The sequence below is a fragment of the Propithecus coquereli genome, unplaced genomic scaffold (genome assembly GCF_000956105.1).
Source record: "Propithecus coquereli isolate 6110/MARCELLA unplaced genomic scaffold, Pcoq_1.0 Scaffold310, whole genome shotgun sequence".
Lineage (NCBI taxonomy): Eukaryota > Metazoa > Chordata > Mammalia > Primates > Indriidae > Propithecus > Propithecus coquereli.
This window is the reverse complement of record NW_012148731.1, coordinates 4,452,603-4,458,353: the sequence shown is the minus strand read 5'-3', so window position 1 is coordinate 4,458,353 and position 5,751 is coordinate 4,452,603.

Below are 5,751 nucleotides of genomic sequence, written 5' to 3'. Positions count from 1 at the left end.
AAAAAAAAAAAAAAAAAAAAAAAAGACTGTTGTAAAGTTTGATTGAAATAATATGTATAATGCACCTAGCATGTAATAGGTGCTAAATAAATCTCATCTATTACTGTTTTTCTCCCTCCCTCCTGCTCTATTCTGACCACACCCCAACCCCCAACACACACACATCCAGCCTCAGAAGCTTTGTTGTTGGTGAATATGCCCTCCGTCTTCCATCCCTCCGTGAAGAGGTGCCTTCCTCATATCCACCCACCTCTCTACTCCATCCACATGCTGCCTCAAGGCTTGCCTGGGTCCTCCAGTTAAAAGGAATTTCTTCCCTGGTCTACTTCCCCATGGCATGTAATATTCCTAACTTACTACTCAGTTGTCTTTTATTTTAATTCCTTGTAGATAGTTAACTGGGTTGGAAGCTTCTGGGGAACGGGATGTTTCTTCTATGTTTTTGTAGCTTTCCGTGGTTCTGAGCACTTAGGGCCTGGAAGATACTAAGTGTTAAGTGTTTGTTTACTTTAACTGGAGTTGGGGTGGATAGGAAGATACTTCTCCACTGGGCTAAGCAGTGTTGTTAGAGTCTTAAAGAAGTCAAACTCTCTGGGAACTCTGAATTTTAGCTTACTTGTCCTTAAGATTTTTCAAGTGATATGAATTTCCACATTAGCAAGCAAATAAAATATCTGAAAATTAGACATAATTCTAGAAAATTCATTTCAAACACAATGAAAAATCTTCAATCTTGGAATTAATTTATAATGTGAAGAAAGTGAAGAATATTGCTTGCCCCAAAACTACATGAAAATGATGTATGTTTCTAATTATTTTCTCAAAAGAGTATTCCAAAAGGAGTTAGTGCTAAGGAAATCCTTAAAGTATACTGTGCTTTGGAAAGATAATCTTATTTTGACCGGCTCAGATGAGGCCGACACAATCTTTCATTTGGCCTTCAAAGCAAATGGTATTACAAGTACACAAAATCCTGTTATAACAACTACCACAACAAAGAGGGAGTCCATATAAAAAGACGACATCCTGTCGAAGTAAATGCCTAATTGATTGATGTATTAATCCAGTAGTTAGCAGGTAACAAAGCCGTGTGTGTTAGAGGCAGATGGGGATGTTTTATAGGGCTGCTCACACACGTCTCCTCTAGCCATTAAGTAGTAATGTCCCTGGGTGTCTGCTCATCCCTTTTTTTCTTCAAACCGTTAAATTCTACGTGCAAGCTTACTGGATGAGAGAATAGAACCATTCCACTTCTGGATTCTACCTGGAGTAGGTAGCCATGTCTAACAGTGAGTTTATACTGTCAAGATTCAATACTACTTGTCTCTTTCAACGTTCAGAGTTACAAACTAGCCACTGCTAGTTCAGATATGTATAGGTGTGGGAGGTTTTTGTTTTTTGAGACATGGTCTTGCTCTGCAACCTCAAACTCCTGGGCTCAAGGGATCCTCCTGCCTCAACCTCCCAAGTAGCTGGGACCACCACGCCTGGCTTATTTTTCTGTTTTTTGTAGAGATGGTATCGCACTTTGTTGCTCAGGCTGGTCTCAATCTGCTGGCGTCAAGCGATCCTCTTGCCTTGGCCTCCCAAAGTGCTAGATTACAGGCGTGAGCCACTGTGCCCAGCCTGTGTAGTTGTTATACATTTCCTCATCCTATATTTGAGCTGGTTTTTTTTTTTAGGATCCAAATTTAGTAACTTACATATTACATAATAAACGTAATGTGTAAATCTTCATCTTTTTGGTTGTGTCTGTCATTTGAACCTGTTGATATTGGGGGCGTGTCTTGACTGTCATCCAACATATTTTTTCTCCTATCAGCTTAATAATAGCAACTAACTTTCCTATAGCCCTTTCCATGTGCCAGGCATTATTCTAAGCATATACATTGACTCATTTAATTGGCATGACCCTGGGGTATAGGTACTCTTAACTCCATTTTACAGTTTAGGAATATTCGAATGTGTAATCAATATACAGTTTATAGGGTGCTTTTTCAGCTTTATACTTAGTATAAACTTGGATTATACATCATAAATGCCTTCTAGAAACAACTTAGAGAGAACAGTTAAGTACAGTACTACATGTCACACATACGTGTGTATATGCATTTGCTTAGAGAACGTATGGGGTCCCTGTGGCGGTCTCTTCGTTGCCTACCCTACAACTGCTCTCTTCCCAACAACCAACATTCCCTCCTTACAGAGCCCCCAATTTTTTTCTTTTCAGGTATTGGATAGAAATCTGATCTCTTGGCGGGAGGAGAAGGAATCTACCTTAGTTTGAGGGATCAATCATGATTAGCTAGACAACCAAGGCAGTTGGTTTCGTCTTACTGCCTTCAGCCAGTGGGGTATGTGAGAAGGAGTAGGGGAGAATGTGACCCAATTCTGACTAGTGAAATGTGAAGGGAGATGTGTGTTTAATTAGAGAGGCTTCTGTTCCCTAATAAACAGATAAAAACCTTGGGAGAAGACAGCCCCTCTTCTTCCTTCCTGATGAAAACTGGTGCAATAGCTAGGGCTGTGGCAGCCACCTGATGACCATGAGGAAGAGGCTAAGAGGATTCCAGTCATTGGCCATGCACTGTCAAGCATGAGCTCACTGCTCCCACTGGGCTGCATGTGTAAGCCGCTGTACAGGGATGTTGGCAGCTTGCAGTGGGCCTTCTCCCCACTGACACTGACACACATCAGACTTCCTCTGGAAATGGGAGGCAAGGAATCGAAGGGGAGTTAATGCTTCTGTCCAGCTAAAGTGTCTTCTCTTGGGAGTTTTGTGGTCTATGTGGAATCCATGGAATATTATAAAACCATAGATTTTGTAAATGGTTTTAATAACATGAAAAAGTACTATGATAAAATAAGGAAAAATGTAATGTAGTTTGCTTCTGGGAACTAGGATTTGGGGTAATTGATTTTTTTACTTTATATTTGTATGTAATAATTATACACACATTTAAAATTTTTTTATTGTAAATACACAACATTAAGTTTAACACCTTAACAGTTCAATGTTATGAAGTACATGCATATTTTTGTACAGCCATCACCACTATCCCCAGAACTCGTTTCATCTTGCAAAAGTGAAATTCTGTACCCGTTAAAAAATTACTCCCCATTTTCCCCTCCCCCGGCCCCTGGCAACCGCCATTCTACTCTCCATGATTTTGACTACCCGAGGAACCTCATTCATGTAGGTGGAATCATACAGTATTTGTCTTTTTGTGACTGGCTTATTTCACTTAGCATAATGTCCTCAAGGTTCATCTGTGTTATAGCATGTGTCAGAATTTCCTTCTTTTTTAAGGCTAAATAATGTTCCAGTTATGTAGATACCGCCTTTGCTTATCCCTTCATCCGTCAGTGGACACTTGGGTGCTTCCATATGTTAGCTGTCGTTAATACTGCTGTGAACTTGGTTGTACAAATATACATGTGTTTTATATTTAGAAAAAGTAAATAAAGCTGTGGAAGCCAAATCATCTATTTTGAATGTGTGCTTTTCTTCCCATCATTTCTCATTTTGTATCAGATCTTTTGGCTACTTTAGCCAACTGAAACATTTTCCCACCAGAAAGAAATTACAGCTGGTAGTTGGTCTCCCCATTTAAAATTCAATGGCGTAGTGAAGTGGTTAACTGTGTTTTGTGGTTAAGTGAATTCAAGTGCTCTACCTACTTCCTATTTCCTTCTTTCCCTCATAGCTAAAAAGTTCTTGAACTTCTTTAACTTTTCACCACCTATATATTCTCCTCTAACAATTTTTTGCCTGCTCCATCTCTGAAACCATTCCCGGGAGAGTCACCATGTTCCCAAAGCTCTGGGTGTTCCTTCGTTGCACTGCCCTATGTTGTATTGGAATTATCCGTCTGTTTTCCCCGGTGAACTGTACAGGAGACCAAAAAAGCAGCTCATTTGGTTCACTAAATATCAAGTGCTCCCACGTGGCAGCCACCCTGCTGGGTACCCAGGGCTCAGCTCAATAAGCCAACTGGGTACCAAAACACTCTTCATGGGATCTCTCTTTTTTAAGGTGGGGGGAAGTGGTATTTAGAGTTTACTGACATGGTGGGAGTCACAGAATTTGAATCAAAAGAAACCCTAGAACTGATGCAGTCCAGCCACTTGATATTAATACCTAAATGGGGTCCTCAAGCTGTCTTTCGAACTGCAAGGGCTTTTTTGCTGTCATCTTGAGTCAACTCTTTGGCCCTAATCTTCCTCTACTCAAAAGCTTCCATTGGTTGCAGTGAGCGGTGATCACACCACTGCACTCCAGTCTAGGCCACAGAATGAGACCCTGTCTCCAAAAAAAGAACTTCCATCAGCCACAACCCCTCTGCAAGATGCCTTTATTGCAGTCACACGATGTTATCTACCACGTCCCAGATGTGCCTCGTCCTTCCTTGCCTTCTGCCTGGAAGGTCTTCCTTGCCATGCCCTGCCTCTGGACACATGATCCTTCAGCCTCTGCCTCAAATGCCACTTCCCAGCCCAGCATTCCAGCCCAGCATAAACCCTCCCTCTTTGGAGCAACCATAGTCCTCTGATCAGCATGGTATTTATGTTGCAGCCTTAGGGTTTTATAATTTTTTTTTATTTTGTGGAGGCAGCCTCACTCTGTTGCCCCGGCTGGAGTGCAGTGGCATCATCATAGCTCACTGCAGCCTCCAACTCCTGGGCTTGAGCGATCCTCCTCCCTGTTAGGCAGGTAAGAGAATAAAGAATGAGAGATGAAACTTACCTGCTGACCTTCCAGCAAGTGTGTGCAGTAGAGTTCATCAGTCAACACTAGTGGGGATGTGGCAGGCCATGTCTCTGTCACAAGGAAGCGGACAGGAATGCATCAGGGCTGGTTACAGAGCGCATCTGCGCTCTGGGCGAATGTTTGGAGACTGCTTCCAGGAGCATGATACATCCTTGACGGTGAACTAAACAGAGTTTTCATTTACGAGAGAAAGAACCAAATCACTCTCGAGTCCCTCGCTGTCTGTGTTTGATTGCAGCTGCATCGCCTGCTAGTTGCTTGCGTGCCTGTTTGTCTCTGCCCTCGGCCTCCCTTCCTCCTCTGTTGATCTCTCCCAGGCTCTCCCTTTCCTCCCCATGGTTTCTCATTTTCTTTTCCTGTTTTCCTCACTTCCCTCCCTTTTTAACAGAGTCACTGTATGTATTTCACACTTGTTCTGTTTATTGGCGATGGCTTTATGTGTTACCAGTAGAGCCAGTAGATGAGTTGTGCTTTGGTGCTTTTTTTTCGTAGAAAAATTCCAGCCCGAATTACTTTTCATTCACTGGGCTTTTTTTTTTTGAGACAGAGTCTCACTGTGTTGCCCGGGCTAGAGTGCTGTGGCGTCAGCCTAGCTCACAGCCACCTCAAACTCCTGGGCTCAAGCGATCCTCCTGATCCTTCTGCCTCAGCCTCCCGAGTAGCTGGGACTACAGGCATTGCGCCACCATGCCCGGCTAATTTTTTCTATATATTTTGAGTTGTCCGATTAATTTCTTTCTATTTTTAGGAGAGACGGGATCTCGCTCTTGCTCAGGCTGGTTTGGAACTCCTGAGCTCAGAACAATCCACCCGCCTCGGCCTCCCAGAGTGCTAGGATTACAGGCGTGAGCCACCGCACCCGGCCCATTCACTGGGCTTTAATTGATTTCTCTCCCTGTGGATCAATGAGCTGGAGCGACACTGCCCCCACCCTGTGCACTGCAGGGCTGGAAAAGTCCTGAGCCTCTGGGGCACTGTCC